The following is a 26,132-nucleotide window of genomic DNA, read 5'->3' on the forward strand; positions in this document are numbered from 1 at the left end:
AATATGGTGTCCCTGAAAGAGTGGTCAACAAATCTGCCTTACTGACACTTGAATGACGAGTGTCAATCGGGTGGGCACTGGAAAAGAATAATAAATAACAAGGTACAATATATAACAACAAATATAATGAAACAAGCACATAAACAAATAACATACATTGTAAAATATAAGAAACAACTATGTAACATAATGAAACATGATAATATAAAAGCCGGCCTGGTGGCCGAGTGGTTAGCGTGCCTGACTGCGGAGCTGCTGATCGCGGGTTCGAATCCTGCTCAGGGTATGTATGTTTCTTTCTCTCTGTGTTCTATGTCCTTTGTGTGTGATTGTATGAATGTGAACCGCCCTATAAACGGGTTTGTGGTTGTGTGACGTGGGCGACGCTCGCCACTGGTGCCCACTGGGTAATGAGAAGAGAGTAGCAGTTCTGGCATTTCTGTGGCCAATTGGACAACCCCCAAGAGCCAGCCATTAGAAAAAATGATAATGTGAAAAAGCAAAATATAGCAAATCACATACCAATAAATATACGAAAAATAATAAGCATATTGAAACACAATGAAGTTGCATAACAAGTATAATGAATAATCTTAGTGAAAATTACGGTTATTATAACATCTACTTTGTTGCTATGTTAATTAAATTATACTCCCAGACGCAATTAGACACTATATAAGAAGAGTTCATGCAAAACCAAATCAAATTAATTGTTGTAAGGAAGAAACATCTTAATTGTTGACTTATCTGACTGCTTACAGTTTTGGACTTCAGCAGCGCACAATAAGACAAACTACTTCTTACAAAAGATTAGTGATTAAACCAGGTAAGTGACAGTTTCAGATGTGCTATAATCGGTGCTAAAAAAAGTTTTTCTTATTCCTACTATGTGCTTTGTTGCTTCATTAAGTTTTAGTCGTATGCATGATTAGCAAACTATACGTTAAGATAGTTACTGCGACAGCAGAATATAGTTCAATTATAAAAAAGTTCACGCAAAATATAGTTCAGAACAGTAGCGCATAGAAGGAAAAATCTTCAGAGATAGATGCTTGTGAGAAACTTACTACAATTTTACTTTATCACTTGAGTTTCAGTTGTAGACATAGTTAGCTTTATATTAAATTCATTTTTACAATTGAAAAGACGGAAACCAACATAATTTGCTGCTTTATTAAGTTTCAGTCATGGATTAGTGAACCATACGTTAAGATAGTTCCTGCGACAGTGAAATATAGTTTACAAAATACAAATTATAGTTTACAATTACAAAATAGTTAATAGATATATAGTGCATTATAATAGTACATGGAAAGCAAATTCTTTGACGATATGGTGTTTGTCAAAAACTTACTACATTGTTGCTTTAATTCATGAGTTTCAGTTGTAGACATAGATAGCTTACTATTATGTATTTAAAATTCTTAATACAATAGAGACAAGTCTGAATCCAATGTATTCTATTGATTTGTTAAGTTTTAGTCGTAGACATGATCAGCAAACTATTCTTTGTGATAGTTCCTGCGACACCAGAATATAGTTCAATTATAAAAAAGCTCACGCAAAATATAGTTCGTAACAGTAGTGCATAAAAGGAAAAATCTTCAAAGATAGCTGCTTGTGAGAAACTTACTACAATATTGCTTTATCGCTTGAGTTTCAGTTGTACACATAGCTAGCTTTATATTAAATTCATTATTACAATTGAAAAGTCTGAAACCAACATAATGTGCTACTTTATTAAGTTTCAGTCGCAGATTAGTAAACCATACGTTAAGTCAGTTCTTGTGACTGCAAAATATAGTTTACAAACTACAAATTATAGTTTACAATTACAAAATAGTTAATAGAGATATAGTGCATAACAGTAGTACATGTAAAGCAAATTCCTTGACGATATGGTGTTTGTAAGAAACTTACAACATTGTTGTCTTAATACTTGAGTTTCAGTTGTAAACATAGATAGCTTACTATTATTTAAAATTCTTATTACAATAAAAACAAGTCTGATTGATTTGTTAAGTTTTAGTCGTAGACATGATTAGCAAACTATACGTCAGAATGGTCCCTGAAATTGCAAGTATCGTACTTCTGTGGAAAAAGATGATTTTGCAAGCTGAAAGCTCCAACTTGGGCTTTTCAAGGAATTCTTTTATTAAATTGTCGTTTTCAACGGTAAGTCCGTGTATCGCGTTCTCTTCGAGTTCATTCCATACGGTGAAAATCAAGTGATCCACTTCAATTTTGACTTGACTCCCTACCCAAATAATAGCACACAAAACAGAAAACGATATTGAAACCAAGCATACGTTCAATACAGATTTTAAAGAGAAAGTTATCTTCGTGAAAGCCGGCATTGCACCCACAAAACTGAAGCATACCCAGAAGCTTGAAGCACACAATAGAAAAACCGGTTGAGAGAATATATCATTGGTTCGCTTTATAAATTTGATAATTTTAGATTTCTGCATCAATATTTCGATTTGCATAGATTTTGTGCTTACTTTCATCCTCTTTCTATTTATTTTAATACTCAACAGCTTGATGTGATTTGAGATGGCGCAACATATACGGCAAAACAAAATTGAAGTTAATGTTATGGAAGTAGGAAAAACTATATTTAAGAAAAACAGTTTGACATACACTACAAAGCACGTACCGATAGGACTGATAGAATAACCGTAGGTAAAAAAGGATAAGTTGTCTAAATTTTCCTTTCTGTAATCCAGATGGGTTAATGGGCAAATCAAAGTATAAGCACCCAAAGCGAAAATAATGTAATTGGATTTGTTATCAGGAATGCTATTTCTAGGAAGTAATTTTAGTAAGCAATAAATTTCCTTTTTCCGTTGCTTCATAATTATGTAGGATGGTATGGACAGAGCAAAAGCTAATATGCTGATTAATGGTGGCTTCCATTCTTCTCTCTCGTCTGCAACTGATATAAAAACCAATACTAAGTAATCCATAAAAGAAGCAAATGAGCACAGCAAAATCACCCTCCTTAATAGTACTTTAATTACAGTTTCCTCGCCAGTTGCAGAGCTAAAGTCTAAAATTAAAATTCTAAATAATCGCAAATTTGCTTCGTAGTTATTCATGTTTTGTTTCGTAAATAATATCAACTGTGTTTGATCAAAAAATTATTAAAATCTGTCAGCATGTAGTTTCTAATGAAATTGGAATGAAATGTTCTGAATCATGCTTATTTGAGTAGAATGAAGCTGTTAACAAAGATCGAAACCATTTAAAAGGGAGCATTTTACACAAATTGATATTTTTGCAAATGCATTTCTCCACTGGGTGTTTAACTAAACCATAAACAAAGGTTCAACTATAAATAAACAAGGTCCCTGCTTACCAATAATGCCAAGAAATAAATATATAAAAATATGATATTAATGGAACACACACTACTATGATTATTAATAAGTCGAATAGTTGGCACACATTATTATCTTTAAAAATGCATTTAGCACTGGTGCTTAGCGATGTTTACTATTTGTATGGAACGAAATTAGGGTTGGACAGAAGTTTTATTAATGCATATTTCATACTGGCAGCTAAACAGAAACATCCGTGAAATTTAAATAAATAGTTTGAAAAAATTAGCGGGAGTATTTTTATGGAGCGGAATATTTAACACTGATAAATAACCTTTCAATTGATTTTTTTAATTCTTAGATGCGTAACTTTGCAGCAGAAATAAAGTAATGCAGACTGAGCTACAAATCAATTTCAGGAGATGATTCAGCAATCTGGACCAAAAATAAAGTTTCAAGAGGTGTCTCAGTAGATTTAAACAACTGTAATTAAAGTTTCAGAAAATTCTACAGAACACTGAACTATAAATAAAGAATTGGAAAATGGCTCTGTAGACTAAACTTCAGATAACTGTAAACTTCAGATAACTTCTTAAACTGTAAACTTCAGATGGTCGCTTAGCAGGCTTAACTGCAGATTATGTTTGAATAGATTAAAGTTTGAAAAGATTTTCAAGAAACAAAAGAAACTTTTCGAAAGACACCTTTCACAGTATTATGCATTTGTGGAACACCATTCTTAGAATGAAATATTTAACATTTAGATCTGATTTGATAATTAGATCTGATTGCTCTTATTATTAGATCTGATTGATATTAGATTGATATTTATTTGATAATTATTGCCTTAATACTTAGAAATATTCAACATACATCATCATTATTGATATTCATCTTTGATATTATAAGCTGCAATATACATTTAAAATTTTACAAGAAATTTCCAAATTTAAAACTCTATCTAGCAAATAAATTTGAAAGTCGCTATTCATAAAACAAAGAATAGTCTTGAACTCTAGATTCTCTAGCATTTGTCAATACTGCTATCATATGAACTTACATAATGGATGTTAAAAAATCAGAAGATATTTTCAAAATTGATGATTCCAGATATTATAACTAATCAAATGAACTTGACAACATTCTAATAATATAAATTTTCGAGAAATTATTCTACTTGACTTCACAGCTAAAAGCTTTACTGTGTAATGGTTATTAAAAAGCTTATGAAGAGTTCAAAAAATGATGACTATGTAAGCGTTTTCATTATAGCTTGTTTTATTGAGCATGATGTTTGTTTACACTAAAAATTACAACTAATATGTTTCATATTTTTTTTAAAAAAAAAGATATTGATTTATTGAAATTAACACTTTAAGCTTTCATCCACAAAGCTGAAGCATATCCAGAAGCTCAATCAATCAATAAAGCTCTTTCAGAAGCTTCAGTAATCAATTAAATGAATTAAAAATATATTTTTTATTTTGATACTTTAATCTTAGTAGATAGGATGGATATAAGAAATTTGATTTTTATGTAAAAGGAAAATGTTTCGATAACACCTTTGTTTAAAATATCAGTCGAGAATTTCCTTATAAAATACAATAGCAGCGCGAGCTAATTTATTTTTGAACGGAAATATAGAATCAATAATTCATTTCATTGATTAATTGGATACCGTTTGAAATTTTAACACCTTCTTTAGACATAAATTTGTATTGTAATTATAAAAATTGAATTATATATTAAATATATAAAAATCTACTAGTCTTACTAGTATATATAAAAATCTATTAAACCATTAAAAATTCGAAAAATTTTTCATCATTTTTTTTTAAATGTAGAAATATTTAATCAGTTAATTACTTTTACGTTTCATACGGTTTCTCATAAAATTTCTTTACAGTACTACAATGTATGCAAGAATTGTTATAGCTATAAAAACACTTTACTACATAAAAAATTGATAAAGCTTATGTATACTTATTTAAATTATTTATTTGTAGTTTCAGATTAAATAAGGTATTATAAATTAACATTGTTTATCAAGGAAAAAATATTGTCATAGGTATTTTGTTTCCCTTTTAAACATAAACAAAGAAATCTCGTGTTAAATATAATGGATTCAGCAACTATATTTTTGGATTGTTTCTTGGAGTTTGGTACAGAATATCTGCTCTGAGGTGATGATATTGTTCGAATGATGCCCAACCTGCTTTCCTTCGAAAATTAAACAACTAAAGACAGATTATCTTTAAACCAAAGTCCGATCATAAGATAAGGTTCCATTGCCATCTGGTTTAGAGACACTTTTCATGATGTTTCACCATGTAACACGATAAAATGCATCAAGCTGAAAAAGAACACTCTTAATATCAACTTACTGTGACATCAGAATTTGGGGTAGTTTTCGTTGTTATCTTTTCACGTAACATGATAACAGAGATCATGAAAAGCAATCCGCATAATTAAGTCACATTGTCATCAAGTTTTAGAGGCAATTGCATTTATTATTTTTCTTTCCATGCAACATTGTAAGACTGAGTAACCTGAACAGAGGACGAATCATTAAGTCACATTGCCATCAAGGTTTAGAGGCAATTGCATTTATTATTTTTCTTTCCATGCAACATCGTAAGACCGAGTAACCTGAACAGAGGACGAATCATTAAGTCACATTGCCATCAAGTTTTAGAGGCAATTGCATTTATTATTTTTCCTTCCATGCAGCATAGTAAGATTGAGTAACCTGAACAGAAGACGAATCATTAAGTCACATTGCCATCAAGTTTTAGAGGCAATTGCATTTATTATTTTTCTTTCCATGCAAGATCGTAAGATTGAGTAACCTGAACAGAAGACGAATCATTAAGTCACATTGTAATCAGGTTTTAGAGGCAATTGCATTTATTATTTTTCTTTCCATGCAACATAGTATCACAGAGTAACCCTAACAGAAGACGAATCATGAAGTTACATTTGCCACGAAAGGATTTGAAGCAATTGCAATTTCTAATATTATTCTTTTCATGCAACATGATAACATACATTAGCCTGAATGGAAGACGCGTCATGAGATAACGCCAGGTTATTATCAAGTATTGGAGGGCCGGCCAGGTGGCCGAGTAGTAAGTGTGCCTGACTAACGCCTCCTACAACTGAAAGCCTCCACAATCTTTTTTTTGGGTAGTCCGATCAGACCGCTGTGAAGGATATCCACTTTTCGACCGAGTCACTTAATACAAAATCTAGTTAAAATAAGAAAGTGGTAGCAAATATATGACTAAAAATTTGTTTTATTTATGAATATTATTGGTTTGCCTTATTCACTTGTCAACCACTACAGATTCAATTCTCAAATTTATAACATGAATTTCTCTCAATTACTTTTATTAAAGGCTTTGGGTTCATGCGCACAAATGGTTCACTTTTTAAATAGTCTGCGCGGACTACTTATAAAAGACCGTGTGGAAGCTTTTTGATGTAGGAGGTGATGGCCTGACTGTCAAGCCAATAGTTGCTGGTTTAAATCCCTCTCAGGGCATAGATGTTTAAATCTCTATGTGTTGTTCGCTGTTGCGCAATGTGAGAATGTGGCCCTCGCCTCCGTGACTTAGGTTCACAGGTGCCACTGGGTAACGGTAAGTGAACAACCCTTCTAGCATCTTCCAAAGAAGAACAAAGAACAAAAATTTAGTGCCTGGCGAAAAAAATAAATATATAAATAAAATTGGAGCAGCTTCGATATTTTTTCTCTTCACGTAACACGCATCATCACGAACAGAAAGTTATAGGATGAAACCACATCTTCATCAGATTAGGTGGCAAATTTTATGTATTTTTCCCTACTAATTAAACATTTAGTTCAGTTTCTATGAAATATTTATTCACAAGCATTAATTTCCCAAATATGCAAAGTGAGTTTGAAAACTTAATGTTTCGAAGTTGAATTACAACATTACGTAACATTTCGGATTGAATGCTCATCTGTGTCACCTAATAACCATTAATTAGCATGGAAGGCTTTAACTAATGTGACTAATTTGCTAGATTCTATTGAACAAATTAGTTAACTCCTTCCCTCTCGCTCTCGTCAAAATCCAGGTGTCAGTTTTCATCTCCTATTTCTCGTGCCCGTGATATTTTCTTTTGTTGTCTACCGCTTTATCTTTAAAGAGGAATATCTTGTCTTCAGATACAAATAAAAAAAGACTCTTAGTAATGTAATATAATTAATATAAAAATATTGCTTCAGCAAAATAAGTGGTAAATATAAAACATTTATTATCGTCATTCAATTTGCAGAAACAAAAAAAAAGTATACGCTCTACGTTTTACACTTTGCTTTTTAAAAAGGAATCTTTTAATAGGACGGTAAGCACAAATGGGTTATACTACAATTAAACTAAAAACACATTTATGAAACACTTAGTATTTATTCCATAGTCCATAAAACACTTCTTTTAATTAAAATCTCTAAATTTAGAAGAATCCCTTGTTTAAAGAAGAATAAATATTAAAAAATTGTATAATAAATTGTAGAATAAATATTGAAGAATAAATATTGAAATTGTTCTTAAGTAAAACAGTAAGAATATCGAACATCTGATATGAGGCTATCGATTTTAAATAAAAGTGCACTTAAAAAAATGCTTTTTAAAAATATTCCAATAATCATTTTTCAAATATTTTCTTCTTTCAACAAAGCTCGCAATCAAAACTACTTCAAATTAAGAAATTGTTAGTCGAAAGGAAAATAACGAAAGTTGATGTCCCCTAGTTTTGTATTTGGAGATTCTATGCCCAAACGATCTCGCCAAATTCTTTGTGGCGAGTTTGAATTCTGCAGTAACCCTAGATGAATCTTTGTGACGTTCTTCTCTGAGCTATGCTATATTTCTATCAAATTGTTACCGGCTTATAAGTCGTTATTTTAATAAATGATAAGCCCAAATAAGGACATGAAACAAGAAAATGAAATAAAGAAAATATGAGTAAACATATATTCTTGAATTATTCCTTAAAAACAAAATTAATGAAGCTTCGAGATTTTCTGTCTGACTTTATTCGCGAATTTGTAAACTTAGAAGCGAGTTTTAACCCCGCAATAACCCTAAATGTATCTCTTTGTGATGTTCTTTTCCAATCTATGGTATCTGTATGTAAAATTGATAACGGCATATAAGCCGTTTTTTTGTTGAACGCTTAAGGCTGAGTGTGTAAATGGAGCAATTAAAAAAGTTAAAAAAAAATTATGAGTTAACAGAGTTAGCAATCTAATTTTTTTTATATATATATATATATATATATATATATATATATATATATATATATATATATATATATATATATATATATATATATATATATATATATATATATATATATATATATATATATATATATATATATATATATATATATATATATATATATATATATATATATATATATATATATATATATATATATATATATATATATATATATATATATATATATATATATATATATATATATATATATATATATATATATAATTATATATATCGTTACTTATAGACCGTTATATAAACGCATCTCTCGTAGTAACAATTGATTGACTGCTTATAACTGAAATCGGATAATTGGTCGGTCTGCTAATTCATACGAGAGTAAATTCTTTGACATTGTTTATCCTGTAACTGTTTGCAGTTATTATTTGAGTTTTAATAGTCATTATAGTAATGTGCAGTATAAGGCGAATTATTTTATACAATATAATAGGAAAATGTTTTATAACATACATAGCGATAATATGCCATATATTGTATGCTACAAGCATATAATGTATCAATCAACCAATCAATGTAGTATATGAACCAACTAACGTGATGAAACAAGCTTATAAACAAGTAATATACATTATAAGATATACCAAGCAATAATGCAACATAACAAGCAAGCTTAATAAAACATAATAATACAAATAATAGGAAAATATAACAAATAACATAACGATGAGCATATGAAACATAATAAGCCCAATTACACTTACTGAAATTGCATAACAAGCATAATTACTAATCATAATAAAAATTATGCTTTTTATAAAATCTACTTTGGTGCTATATTTATTAATTTACTCCCGGACATAATTACAAACTATAAAACAGAAGATTTAGTACAAAATCAAATCAAATGAACATGGTTGTATTGCAAAATAGGAATTGTTGATTTATCTGATTTGTTATAGTTTTGGACTTAAACAGCACAAAATAAGACAAATTACTTCCTACAAAAGCTGAGTGGTTGAGCCAGGTAAGTGACATTTCCAGATGTGCTATAATCTGTGTGAGAAGAAAAAAATGGTATTCGAACTATTTTAAGATACATTTATTAGAAAGTAGGGCTAATAACACCGGAGAAAAAAATTTTTGTTACATTTATACAAGTACATCATTTTAACTGATTCGCGTATCTGATATTAGTTTTGTTAGGAAATCTACGGATTTTTTCGAATTTATATCTTACGTATAGTTTAATTTTTGGCAGAATATACAATTTTATATAGAATGTTTTTTGTCCTCTAATGCCCATTTGGATTTACATTTCATTAATTCAGGCGTATTAGGGTCGAGTTGTTGTCCTCTCTTTCAGGGGTGGTCATTATCATTTGGTGGGAAAACGCTGCTCCCTCAGTATCGAGAGCTATAGGGGATTCGAACCCAGAACCTTTCTGACGCAAGGCCTGTTTCCTGACCCCAACACAGTCTCTTCGGCAGTTTGTGAAGAAAGTATAGGTCAGTATGCATACAAATAAACTTCTCAGATCCTTTAAAAATAACATGATTAAAAAATAAAAAATAAACATATGACCTTCAAGCAAAATATAGTTCATAACAGTAGTGCATACAAAGCAAAATATTCGACGGTAGCTAGTTGTGATAAACTAACTACATAGTTGCTAAATAACTTTCATTTCAGTTTTGAACATATCTAGCCTACTATTACTTAAAATTCTGAAACGAATGTGTTCTGTTGCTTTAACCGTTTAAAAAGTAGACATAATTAGCAAACTATACGTCAGAATAGTTCCTGTAACTGCTAGTATCGTACTTCTGTGGAAAAAGATGATTTTGCAAGCTGAAAGCTCCAACTTAGGCCTTTCAAGGAAATCTTTCATTAAAGTTTCGTTTTCAACGGTTAGTCCGCGTAACGCGTTCTCTTCTAGTTCATTCCACACTGTGAAAATAAAATGATCCATTTCAATTTTGACTTGACTCCCTACCCAAATAATAGCACACAAAATAGAAAACGATATTAACACCAAGAATACGTTAAATACAATTTTCAAAGAGAAAGTTATCTTTGTGAAAGTAAAAGTCGGCATTGAACCCACAAAACTGAAGCATACCCAGAAGCTTGAAGCGCACAATAGAAAAACTGGTTCAGAAAATATATCATCGATTTGCTTTAAAAGTTTGATTATTTTAGATTTCTGCTTTAATATTTCGATTTGCATAGATTTTGTGCTTACTTTCATCTTCTTTTGACTTATTTTAATACTCAACAGCTTGATGTGATTTGAGATGGCGCAACATATACGGCAAAACAAAATTGAAATTAATGTTATCGAAGTAGGAAAAACAATATTTAAGAAAAACAGTTTGACATACACTACAAAACACGTACAGACAGGATTGATAGAATAACCGTAGGTAAAAAAGGATAAAATGTCTAACCTTTCCTTTCTGTAATCCACACGGGATAATGGGTAAATCAAAGTATAAACACTCAAAGCGAATATAATGTAATTAGATTTGTTATCAGGAATGCTATTTCTAGGAAGTAATTTTAGTAAGCAATAAATTTCCTTTTTACGTAGCCTCATAATTATGTAGGATGGAATGGACAGGACAAAAGCTAATACGCTGTATAATGGTGGCCTCCATTCTTCTCTATCGCCTGCAACTGATATTAAAAACAATACCAAGTAATCCATAAAAGAAACAAATGAGCACAGTAAAATTACCCTCCTTAATAGTACTTTAATTACAGTTTCTTCGCCAGTTATAGAGCCAAAGTCTAAAATTAAAATTCTAAATAATCGCAAATTTGCTTCGTAGTAATTCATGTTTTGTTTCGTAAATTACAATAACTTTGTTTGATCAATAAATTATTCAAATCTGGCAGCATGTAACTTCTAATAAAATAAGAATTAATTGTTCTGAATCATGCTTATTTGATTCGAATGAGACTGTTAACACACGTCGATATCCTTTAAGAAGCAACGTTTTTCAAGGTTCAACTATAAATAAACAAAGGCCTTGCTTACCTATAATACCAAGAAATAAATATGTAAAAAGATATTAATAGTAAGTAGCTAGTTAACATACATTATTATTAATATTAATATAAGTAGAATAGTTGACACATATCTTTAAAAATGTATTTCATCACTGGTACTTAGTGATGTTTTATATTTGTCTTTGAATGGAACGAAATTAACGTTGGATCTAAGTTTTATTAATGCTAGTTTCATATTGACCGCTATAGTGAAATATAGGTAAAATTTCAATGATAGTTTGACAAACTAAAGACAATGTCAAAAGTTTAGGAAATGATGCAGAACATTGAACAATAAATACAGATTTGACAAACGACTCTGCAGACTAAAGTACGAATATAAAACTTCAGATGATCGTTCAGCAGGCTTAACTGCAGATTAAGTTTAAAAAAATAGATAAAGAAACATTATCACAGTATTGTGCATTTATGGAACACCTTTCTGAAAAAGAACTATTTCACATCAGCTTTAATTATTAGATCTGATTTCTTTGATAATTAGATCTGATTGATCTAAAATTGATATCGCTTTGATAATTGTTGTTTTGATTATTGGAAATGCATAACATATATCATCATCTTTGATATTATATAAGCAACATCTTAAAATTTACATGAAATTTCTAAATTCAAAAGCTATGCTGCAAATAAATTTAAAATCATTATTCATAAAATAAAGAATCGTCTTAAACTATAGAATCTCTATTATTTATCAATATTGCTATCATATAAACTTGCATAATGTTGATGTTAGAAAATCAGAACGTATTTTCAGAATTGATAATTTTGGATTTTATTATAACTAATTAAACGAACTTAATTTCATTCTAATAAAAATAAACTTTCGAGAAATTATTCTGCTGGACTTGACAGCTAAAAGCTTTACTGCGCAATGCTTATTAAAAATCTCATAAATAGTTAGAAAAATGATGAACATGTGCCGTTTTCCTAATGACGTGTTTTATTGAGAATGATGTTTTTTTACAGTAAAAATTACAACTAATTTGTTAATTATTTTTTTTAAAAAAAAGTACATCGATTTATTGAAATTGAATCTTTAACCTTTCATCCATAAAGCTGAAGTATACCCAGGAGCTTAATCAATCAATAAAGCTCTATCAGAATCTTAAGCAATCAATTAAATGAATAATAAATATCTTTTGTTCCAATATAAATAAAAATAAATAATAATAATCTTATATACTTTAATATCAATAGATTGGATGGATATAAGAAATTTGATTTTTGTGTGAAAGGAAAATGTTTCGATATCTCCTTTGTTTAAAATATCACTCGAGAATTGCTAAATATAATACAACAACAGCACTAGCTAATTTATTTTTGAAAGGAAATATTGAATAAATAATTCAATTTCATTGATTAATTGGATACCGTTTGAATTTTTAATACCTTCTTTAGATATAAATTTGTATTGTAATTATAACAATTGCATTAGATATTAAGTATATTTAAATCTACTAAACCATTAAAAATTCGAAAAGATCTTCGGCACTTTTTTTAAATGCGGAACTATCCTATCAGTTAATTAATTTTACGTTTCATATGGTTTCTCATAAAAATTCTTCGCAGTACTGCATTGTTAGCAAGAATTGTTTTAACCATGGAAAAACTTTTAAAACATAAAAAAATTGAACATGAGAATTTACTTCCTTTTTATATTCATACTTACTTTATATACTTATTTATATAATTTTACTTTTTTTATATATTTATATTTATTTTGAAAATTTTTACTTATTTTATAACTTGTATAATTTTTTTAAAATTGTTAGTAGCTAATTGTTAATATATATATATATATATATATATATATATATATACATATATATATATATATATATATATATATATATATATATATATATATATACATATATATATATATATATATATATATATATATATATATATATATATATATATATATATATATATATATATATATATATATATATATATATATATATATATATGCAGCAAATTAATAAGATTTATTAACTGCGCATAAGTTACAACTATTTTGAACTCATAAAATAAGCTAAAATATTGAGAAAAAATGGAAAATTATTTTTAAAAAATGACAAGAAAAGAAAATTATTAAAAATATTTTTCAGAAGTATTTAAATAAGTATAATTTTTGATATCTAAAAAAAAATATTCAAAATGCGGAAAACAAAACAAGGAAAAGATATAATCGCTTCTTCAGCCCACACGATTATATCCGCAAAAAGGAGTGCTTTCTAATATTGTAATAATATAGCCAAAGCAAAATATATCAATACAATAGTGTGAGGAGCACTCAAAAAAATTGAAACGAAATTAGAACACATTGAGTAAAAATTATATATGAAGAAACAAACAAATATATCAAGCAAAAAACAGAAAATAAAATGCAAAGAGATCAGAGAACAGTACACGGAAGGAAATCTAAATAGTGAAGAGCGAATTAGAATGAACTTATTCGTTCTGGAATCTTTCAAGAGTGATTTAAAATATTTTCGTAATAAGATTGCCAGACTACAAAATATGAAAACAGAAGCATATATAAAGTTATATCTTCTGGCACGTTCGTACTACAATACTGAAGCGCGTCTAATTTGTTAATTACCTTGGATGGTCCCGAAAATGGATGTGCGCAAGGTAATAATATTATGCAGGGTGATTTAAAGTTTGTAATTAATAAGTTTGATAATGAAAATAACTTTAGAAAATTAATAATTACGTCAAAAACAAAAACAAAAAAGATACAGGATTTGCTCGTTTTAAATTGATTTTTAGCAGACGCCAAACTATTATTACTGCTGAAATCCAAAAATTAAGGTCAAAGAGCAATGCCCTAAACACACGAAATTAGAAAATCGAACTGAAAACGGAAACAAAAAGAAAACGAAAGTAAGTAAACAGTAGATAATATCAAGCACTAAAGCTGCTTTAAATACAATCACTATAACATAGCACAACAAAAACCAAAACCGTTTTAAAAACGGAAACAAAAAGGATAATAAAACTTAATAAAACTTATTAATTTTCTTCGTTTTTCTCTTTGTTTTATCGTGCTATGTTATAGTGATCATATTTAAAGCAGCTTTAGTGCTTGATATTATCCACTGTTAACTTACTTTCGTTTTCTTTTTGTTTCCATTTTTAGTTCGATTTTGTTTTTATTGTGCTATATATATATATATATATATATATATATATATATATATATATATATATATATATATATATATATATATATATATATATATATATATATATAAAAAATGGAATGAAATTTTATTTAAAAAAACGGAAAAAAAACCGAAAAAAAAAGATATAATCTTTTCTTCAGCCCACACGATTATATCCGCAAAACAGAGTGCTTTCTGATATTGTATCAATAAAACCAAAGCAAAATATATTAATACAATTATTATTTTATATATTGTATTAATATATTTTGCTTTGGCTTTATTGATACAATATCAGAAAGCACTCTGTTTTGCGGATATAATCGTGTGGGCTGAAGAAAAGATTATATATTTTTTTCCGGTTTTTTAAAAAAAATTTCATTCCTTCATATATATATATATATATATATATATATATATATATATATATATATATATATATATATATATATATATATATATATATATATATATATATATATATATATATATATATATATATATATATATATATAAACTGTTGTTTGTTATTTTTTTGCTTATTATTCCCCCCCCCCTTTTTTTCATATGTCTATAATTTTTCTTTGTTTTATTCTTCATTTTGAACTTATCTATTGAGTTCTGTTTACTTGCAGCTTAAGCGCAATAAATGAAACTTATTATTTTTCCTAACTTTCTTCGTGTTTTCTTGTATTTATTTCTGTATTTAATATATATATATATACTCTATTTTACGGATATAATCGTGTGGGCTGATGAAAAGATTATATCTTTTTTTTCCGGTTTCTTAAATAAAATTTTCTCCTTTTTTTTCTTTTTTTAAACTGTTGTTTGTTATTTCTTTACTTATTATTTCCCCCTTTTTCATATGTCTTTAATTTTTCTTTGTTTTATTCATCATTTTGAACTGTATGAAATATGTATTTCTGAGCTTTGAAGATTTCATAAGTGAAATACATCGATATTTTTCATAACAAATCTAAAAGCCCGTATCTAAAACCAAGATAAAACAAGACCGGATTTGGATCTCGAATAAGGTATGGATGTTTTTTTATTCCCTGTACCCTGTCTTTAGTGTGGGAGCAACGTTGCCCCAGATAATATAGTGCATCTGAAAGATTTGCCAACAAATCTGCTCTGATGCCTGAATAACGATTATTAAACAGGTGGGCATTGGAAAAAAAATATTAAAAAATTCAAAATTTTTATCACCAGCATAAAACATTCGTCACCACCTTTTAAATTCTTTCCGGTGACTCGCTAGCCTGTTTTAGCTAACCAATTAATCCGTTTTATCCCGACTTTTTATATTGAAGTGGTGCAAAAAGTGGTTTTATGCAAAAAGTGGTATAATATGTCATTCAAATACATGATATGTTATTCAACTACATTCAGATTTCCAATATCAACTATTTACTACCATTTCAGTTGGAAATGTCCCTGCACCTTATAGTTATACATCTAGTGATAGAAACTTTAAATCACTGAAGGGGAACTTTTAATTCTCCTAGATTAAAGACAAATTGAAACAATTGTCCTACCACAATATATGTTTTTGAAAAAGGAAACTGTCCTATAAATTAGACGCTTGACACTAACAGGTTAAACTATTACCCTCAGAGTATTTTAAGATACTGTTTGGATTCAGATTCTTAAAATGATGTGGTTACTAATTAGTGAGAGTAAGCTATAATAGTTTTTAATTTTGGAATGGTGACTGTTGATGGCGCCTTAGGGGCGACAACGGAGTGACAAAAAAAATTAAGACCATTCAGAAGTTTTGTAATAATGTAAAATCGATTCTACAGAATAAGAGGTAGTTTATATATATCTTTCAGCCAAGGTGATATTTTCACTTGTTGCGTACAGGTTATCCTTGAAAAGACTAATTTTGCATTCAGACACAAATAAAAAAAAGCTCTTGATTTATGTATTATAATTATGATAAATATTTCGCCTCGACAAAATAAATGGTAATTATGAAATGTTTATTATCATTTAATTTTTAGAAACAAAACTAAAGTATACGCTACACGTTTTGACGTTTTGCTTTTTAAAAAGAAATCTTTTAATAGGACGCTAAGCACAAATGCGTTATACCACAATTAAACTAAAAACACACTTAAGAAACACTTAGTATTTATTCCATAGTTCATAAGACATTTTTTTTAATAGAAATCTTTAAATTTAGGAGCATCCCTTGCTTTGAAAAAGTTATTAGAATAAATATTGAAGAAACAAAACTTTCTCTATGTAAAACAGTAAGAATATCGAACATCTGATAAAAGATCATAGATTTTAAGTAAAACATACTTTTAAAACTGCTTTTTAAAAGTATTCCAATAATGATTTTTCAAATATTTTCGTCTCTCAACAAAGCTTGCAATCAAAACTACTTCAAATTGATCCTTTCATTAAAAAGTTGTTATTAGAAAGAAAAACGAAAGTTGAAACCAAATACCACATTTCCCCAATATTTCATTTGAAGGCTTACGTCAATCCACCAAATGCTTTGTATTGCGTTTGAATCCCCTCAGTTACCCTAGACGTATCTCTGTGATGTTCTTTTCTAAATTATGCCAAATTGATAAAGTCTTATAAGCCAGTATTTTAATAAATGCATAAGCCCTTATAAGTACATGAAACAAACAAAATATAAAAAAATTTGACTGAACATTTATTGTTGAGTCATTACTTAAAAACTAAACTTCGAGGCTCTCTGCCTGAATGGTTCCACCAATCTGCCCACTTTGTAGCGAGTTCGAAATCCGCAGTAACCTCAGATGCATCTTTGCTGATGTTCTTCTCTAATCTGTGCTATCTGCCTTTATAATTGGTGAGGGCTTACAAATCTTTTTTTATTGTAACCTTAAGTCTGAATAAGTACAGAAAACAATAATATAAATTAAAAATTATGAATTAACAGAGCTTACAACATAAGTTAACATATATTGATTATGGTGTCATTGCTTATAGACAGTTATAAAAACGCACTATTCGCTGTAACATTTGACTAACTGCTTGCAACTGCAGGAATCGAAAATTTGGTCAGTCTAATTTCGCATACGATAACAAATTCATAGACTTTGTTTATCCCATAACTAATTATTTGATTTTTAATAGTCATTATAGTAATTTACAGAGCAAGCCAAAATATTTCCCACAATAGAAAATGAAATGCTTTAGAACAAACATATCTATAATATGCCACGAATACACGTTAAATATTATATGCTACAAGCGTATAACATATAACACCAAACATAATGAAACAGTCATATAAACAAATAACATACATTGTAAAATATAACAAACAACAATGCAACATAAAAAAACAAGCTTAATGAAACATGATATTATAAAAAAGCATAATGTTGCATATAACATAGCAATAAGTGTATGGAACATAACAAGCATAATGACTAATCTTAATAAAAAATATGCTTGTTATAAAATCGACTTTGTTGCTGTGCCAATTAAGTTATACTCCCAGACATAATTAGAAGCTATATAAGAAGAGTAAAGGGGGGACCCCTCCCTGAGATGGCAAAATATTAACGTCTTTCTTGAATTTTTTTTAAATAATCGAGACAATGCAGAGACTCCTTGTTTTTTTTTTTGTGGTATTTAGCTACAATTTAAGTCTATTTTGAATTTGTTTTTCTTACAAAATAATGAAAAATAAGTTGGTGGCAGCTCTGTGCTTGGCTGGTCATTAAAAAGTAGCACCTCACTGGCCTCATGGATTTAGAAGTCCTGAAACATAGGAAAACAATTTTGTTTAGATTTTCTGAAACCTAAAGACATTATCTAAAAAGTAGTATAGCGGTTTTTTGATATTCGCAAAATTACCAAAATGGCGGCAACTTAAAAAAAAAAAAGTTTTTCATTAAAAATATATTCATTAAAATACTAATATAAAATCGAAATATAAAAATATCAACAAAAAAATCCTATGCTACTTTCTAAAGAATATATTTTTACGTAATTTAAAATAAAGAACAGCTTATTTCGTTGTGTAGATCATGAGAAAAACGTTAGGCCATGTCAAGAAACAGGGTTTTGAGAAAAACGCGTTTAAAGTTTTGACTTATGGTAGGGGAAAACGTTTAATTTCATATATATAATGGTCGAAAAATGAAACGCATACAATAAGTTTCTATATACAGTCAACAGAATGGATGACACAAAAACACCTCTCCTAATCCGGCAGAACGGGCCTTTCTACCTCCTTAGCGACGACTCTCTATTTTCCGGTATAACTCCCAAACGAAGTTAGGTACCGAGAAATCGTTTTAGACAGACATTAAGAAGGTTACAAAGATTCGAAAAATGCAATAAATTGTTTTTCGAACTTTTGAAATATTCAGGGTGGGGTCCCCCCTTAATACAAAAGCAAATCAAATTAATTTTCGTTCGGAAGAAACATCTGTTGTTGATTTATCGGGTTGGTTATAGTTTTGGATTTAAACAGCACACAATGAAACAAATTACTTCTTACAAAACATGAGCAATTAAACCAGGTAAGTGACATTTTCAGATGTGCTATAATCTGTGAAAGAAAAAAAAATTATTCGATTTATGTGTTTTGTTGCTTCGTTAAGTTTAAGTCGTAGATAAGACTAACAAACTTTACGATAAGATAGTTCGTATGACTGCAACTATCAATTATGCTAGTTCAATTATAATTGACTACTAGTATATAATTGACAGCTAGTTCAATTATAAAATAGTTCATGCAAAATACCGTTCATAACAGTACTATATACAAGGCAAAATCTGCGAAGATAGCTACTTGTGAGAAACATGCTGCATTCTTGCTCCATCACTTGAGTTTCAGTTGTAGACATAGCTAGCTTAATTTAAATTCGTTATTACAATTGAAAAGACAGAAACCAACATAATTTGCTACTTTATTAAGTTTCAGTCGCAGATTAGCAAACCATACGTTAAGTCAGTTCTTGTGATAGCGAAATATAGTTTACAAAATACAAATTATAGTTTACAATTACAAAGTAGTTCATAGATAGTCCACAACAACAGTGCATACAAAGCAAAATCTTTGACGATAGTTGTTTGTTAAAAACTTAAGTTGCTTAATCACTTGAATGTAATTTGTGAACGCATCTAGTCTACTATTATTTAAAATTCTGAAACCAATGTGCTCCGTTATTTTGTTAAGTTTAAGCAGTAGACATGATTAGCAAACTATACGTCAGAATAGTTCCTGCAACTACTAGTATCGTACTTCTGTGGAAAAAGATGATTTTGCAAGCTGAAAGTTCCAATTTAGGCTTTTCAATAAAATCCTTTAATAAATTGTCGTTTTCAAGGGTAAGTCCGCGTAACGCGTTCTCTTCTAGCTCATTCCATACGGTGAAAATCAAGCGATCCACTTCAATTTTGACTTGACTCCCTACCCAAATAATAGCAGACAAAACAGAAAACGATACTAACACCAAGAATAATTTAAATGCAATTATTAAAGAGAAAGTTATCTTCGTGAAACCCGACATTGCACCCACAAAAATGAAGCATACCCAGAAGCTTGAAGCACAAAATAGAAAAATCGGTTTAGAAAATATATCATCAATTTGCTTTAAAAGGCTGATTATTTTAGATTTCTGCTTTAATATTTCAATTTGCATAGATTTTGTGCTTACTTTCATTTCCTTTCGACTTATTTTAATACTCAACAGCTTGATGTGATTTGAGATGGCGCAACATATACGGCAAAACAAAACTGAAGTTAATGTTATCGAAGTAGGAAAAACGATATTTAAGAAAAACAGTTTGACATACACTACAAAACACGTACCGACAGGATTGATAGAATAACCGTAGGTAAAAAAGGATAAAACGTCTAATTGTTCTTTTCTGTAATCCACGTGGGATAATGGGCAAATCAAAGTATAAACACCCAGAGCAAAAGTAATGTAATTGGATTTGTTATCAGGAATGCTATTTCTAGGAAGGAATTTTAGTAAGCAATAAATTTCCTTTTTCCGTTGCTTTATAATTATGTAGGATGGTACGGACAGAACAAAAGCTAATATGCTGATTAATGTTGACTTCCATTCTACTCTCTCGTCTGCAACTGATATAAAAATCAATGCCAAGTAATCCATAACAGAAGCAAAGGAGCACAGCAAAATTACCCTCCTTAATAGTACTTTAATTACAGTTTCCTCACCAGTTGCAGAGCTAAAGTCTAAAATTAAAATTCTAAATATTCGCAAATTTGCTTTGTAGTTATTCATATTTTGTTTCGTAAATAATATCTACTATGTTTGATTGAAAAATTATTCAAATCTGGTACCATGCAACTTCTAAGGAAATAAGAATTAATTGTTTTGAATCATGCTTATTTGAGTAGAATGAAGCCTTTAACACATGTCGATACCATTTAAGACGCAACGTTTTCCAAGGCCCCATTATAAATAAACAAAGGCCTTGCTTACCTACAATACCAAGAAATAAATGTATAAAAAGATAGTGATAATGACAGTAAGTATCTACTTATCACACATTATTATGAATATTAATATAAGTCTGATAGTTGACACATGTTATTATCTTTAAAAATGTATTTTATAACTGCTGCTTAGTCATGTTTTATCTTTGTCTTTGTATGGAGCGAAATTAACGTTGGATCTAAGTTTTGTTAATGCTTGTTTCTTATTTGCCGTTATACTGAAATATAGATGAAATTTCAATGATAGTTTGACAAACTAAAGGCAATGTCGAAGTTTTAGGAAATGATGCAGAACATTGAACAATAAATGCAGATTTGACAAATGACTCTGCAGACTAAAGTACAAACATAAGATTTCAGATGATCGTTCAGCAGGCTTAACTGCAGATGAAGTTTCAAAAGATAGTTAAAGAAATATTTCACAGTATTGTGCATTTATGGAACACCATTCTGAAAAAGAAATATTTAACATTTAAAATATGCTTTAATTAGATCTGATTGCTTTGATAATTATAGCTGATTGCTCTTTTAATTAAATCTGATATCTCCGACAGTTGGATCTGATTGCTCTGATAATTAGATCTGATTTATCTTAGATTGATATCACTTTGATAATTATTATTTTGATAATTAGATATACTTAACATACATCATCAAGTCTGATATTATATAAGCAACGAGCAACATCTTAAACTTTACAAGAAGTTTCTAAATTTAAAACTCTATGCTGCAAATAAATTTGAAAATCATTATTCATAGAACAAAGAATTCTCTTGAACTATAGATTCTTTATCATTTATCCATATTGCTATCATATAAACTTACATAATGGTACTGGTAAAAAATCAGAACGTATTTTCAGAATTCATAATTTTAGATTTTATTATAACTAGTTAAACGAACCTAGTAACGATGTCAAATAAAAATAAACTTTCGAAAAATTGTTCTACTAGACTTGAAAGTTAAAAACTTTACAGCGAAATGCTTATTAACAATATTAAGAATAGTTAGGAAAGTGATGAATATGTAGGCGTTTTCCTAATAGCGTGTTTTATTCAGCATGATGTTTTTTTACACTAAAAATTACAACTAATATGTTACTTATTTTTTAAAAAAAGTATATTGATTTATTGAAATTAAATCTTTAACCTTTCATCCACAAAGCTGAATCATACCAAGAAGCTCAATCAATCAAAAAAGCTCTTTCAAAAGCCTGAGTACTCAATTAAATGAATAATAAATACATTTTATTCTGATACTTTAATCTTAATAGATTGGATGGAAATAAGAAGTTTGATTTTATCTGAAAGGAAAATGTTTCGATAGCTTCTTTGTTTAAAATATCAGTTGAGAATTTCTCAATAAAATACAATAACAGCGCTAGATAATTTATTTTAAAAGGAAATATTGAATCAATAATTCATTCTCATTGATTAAATGGATGCCTTTGGATTTTTTAATACTTTCTTTAGACGTAAAATTGAATTTTACATTATTTAATAAATATATAAAAATCTGCTCTTTCCTTTAGTCTTACTATATATGAAAATCTATTAAACCATTAAAAATTCAAAAAAGTTTTTAGATTTTTTTTAATGCAGAACCATCCTATCAGTTAATTATTTTTACGTTTCATACAGTTTTTCATAAGAATTCTTTGCAGTACTACATTGTAAGCAAGAATTGCTTTAACTATGAAAACACTTTAATACATAAAAATATTGATAAAGCATATGTATACTTATTTAAATTATTTATTAGTAGTTTCAGCCAAAATTATTATAAATAAACTTTGTTTTTCAAGGAAAAAATATTATTATAGGTATTTTGTTACCCTTTTAAATATAATAAAACATAGTAAAACCATCTTATCAGTTAATTATTTTTATGTTTCATACGCTTTCTCGTAAAAACATCTTTGCAGTGCTAAATTGTATGCAAGAATTGTTTTAACTATGATCACACTTTAATACATAAAAAAGTTGGTAAAGCTTATGTATACTTATTTAAATTATTTATTAGTAGTTTCAGCCAAAATTATTATAAAGAAACTTTGTTTATTAAGGAAAAAATATTGTAACAGGTATTTTGTGACCCTTTTAAATATAAAAAAAGCATCTTATCAGTTAATTATTTTTTTGTTTCATACGCTTTCTCGTAAAAACATCTTTGCAGTGCTAAATTGTATGCAAGAATTGTTTTAACTATGATCACACTTTAATACATAAAAAAGTTGGTAAAGCTTATGTATACTTATTTAAATTATTTATTAGTAGTTTCAGCCAAAATTATTATAAAGAAACTTTGTTTATTAAGGAAAAAATATTGTAACAGGTATTTTGTGACCCTTTTAAATATAAAAAAAGCATCTTATCAGTTAATTATTTTTTTGTTTCATACGCTTTCTCGTAAAAAAATCTTTGCAGTGCTAAATTGTATGCAAGAATTGTTTTAACTATGATCACACTTTAATACATAAAAAAGTTGGTAAAGCTTATGTATACTTATTTAAATTATTTATTAGTAGTTTCAGCCAAAATTATTATAAAGAAACTTTGTTTATTAAGGAAAAAATATTGTAACAGGTATTTTGTGACCCTTTTAAATATAAAAAAAGCATCTTATCAGTTAATTATTTTTTTGTTTCATACGCTTTCTCGTAAAAAAATCTTTGCAGTGCTAAATTGTATGCAAGAATTGTTTTAACTATGATCACACTTTAATACATAAAAAAGTTGGTAAAGCTTATGTATACTTATTTAAATTATTTATTAGTAGTTTCAGCCAAAATTATTATAAAGAAACTTTGTTTATTAAGGAAAAAATATTGTAACAGGTATTTTGTGACCCTTTTAAATATAAAAAAAGCATCTTATCAGTTAATTATTTTTTTGTTTCATACGCTTTCTCGTAAAAAAATCTTTGCAGCGATAAATTGTATGCAAGAATTGTTTTAATTATGAAGACACTTTAATACATAAAAAAATTGATAAAGCCTATGTATACTGATTTAAATTATTTATTAGTAGTTTCAGCCAAAATTATTAAAAATAAACTTTGTTTATTAAGAAAAAAAAATTATTATAGGTACTTTGTTACCCTTTTAAACATAAAAAAAAGCCATCTTAAAGCCATCTTATCAGTTAATTATTTTTATGTTTCATACGCTTTCTCGTAAAAACAAGATTAAAGATTATCGAAGAGAGATGAAAAAATTATTAAAATAACTAAAACAAACTATAAAAAATTAATAATAATAAATAGTCATAAATTCACTTGAATTCATTAATCTATTTATAGATTTCGTTTTGAGTTTTGTTCTGTTTTTTCTTTACCTTTTTTTTTCCATTTTCTTCGTAACATATATTTTACTTATTGTTTTCTATTTTGTTTCAATTTTTTGAGTGTTCCTCATACTACTTTATTGATTGTATTTCTTGCAATCTTAGAAAGCACACTTTTAGTGGATATAATCGTGTGAGCTGATTAAGAGATTATATCTTTTCATTTTTTGTTTTTCGGCATTTTAGTACATATTTTTTTTTTAATATTATTTTAATATTTTTTCTTCTTCTCTTTTAATCTGTTTTCCATGATTTCTCGATATTTTTATCCTAATTTATGAGTTTTATATACTTGCAGCTTAAGCGCAGTAAATAAACTTATTAATTCTCTTAATTTTTTCTTCGTTTTTCTCCTTTTTCTTTCTTTCTATTTGAGGCTCCTGTGTTATATATATATATATATATATATATATATATATATATATATATATATATATATATATATATATATATATATATATATATATATATATATAAATTTTTTTTTTTTTTTTTTTTTAAATAAAATGTTGTTTGTTATTTTTTTACTTATTATTTCCCACCCCCTTTTTTTCATATGTCTATTATTTTTCTTTGTTTTATTCTTATATATATATATATATATATATATATATATATATATATATATATATATATATATATATATATATATATATATATATATATAAATTTTTTTTTTTTTTTTTTTTTTAAATAAAATGTTGTTTGTTATTTTTTTACTTATTATTTCCCACCCCCTTTTTTTCATATGTCTATTATTTTTCTTTGTTTTATTCTTATATATATATATATATATATATATATATATATATATATATATATATATATATATATATATATATATATATATATATATATATATATATATATATATATATATATATATATATATATATATATATATATATATATATATATATATATATATATATATATACTTATATATATATATATATATATACAGAGAGAGAGAGAAGGCCAATCCTTGGTAACTAACAAATCAAACACACTTCAGTAATGCAGTAAGAACGGCACTTTAAAACAAAACTCCTCTAGTTACGCTCAATTTGCGCTTTTGTTTTCATATTTTGCAATCTGGCAATCTTGTTACGAAAATATTTTAAGTCATTCTTGAAAAATTTCCCGTTCATGTAAGTACATTTGAATTCGCTACTCGCTTTATTGACTATGTTTTATGTTTTATTCTGTTTTTTCTTTTAATTTTATTTTATTTTCTGTTTTTACGTGTTATTTTTACTTATTGTGATCTATTTTATTTGTTGTAATTTTTGTAAAAATGTTTTTGAGTGTTCCTCACACTATTGTATTGATATATTTTGCTTTGGTTATATTGATACAATATCAGAAAGCACTCTTTTTTAATTGTGTGGGCTGATGAAAAGATTATATCTTTTATTTTTCGCATTTTTTAAAAAAATTTTATCCCTTTTTTTCCAGTTGTTTGTTA

Source organism: Parasteatoda tepidariorum, chromosome 5 (genome assembly GCF_982258835.1).
Source record: "Parasteatoda tepidariorum strain Cologne lab strain chromosome 5, Ptep-v5.0, whole genome shotgun sequence".
In the NCBI taxonomy this organism is placed as follows: Eukaryota; Metazoa; Arthropoda; class Arachnida; order Araneae; family Theridiidae; genus Parasteatoda; species Parasteatoda tepidariorum.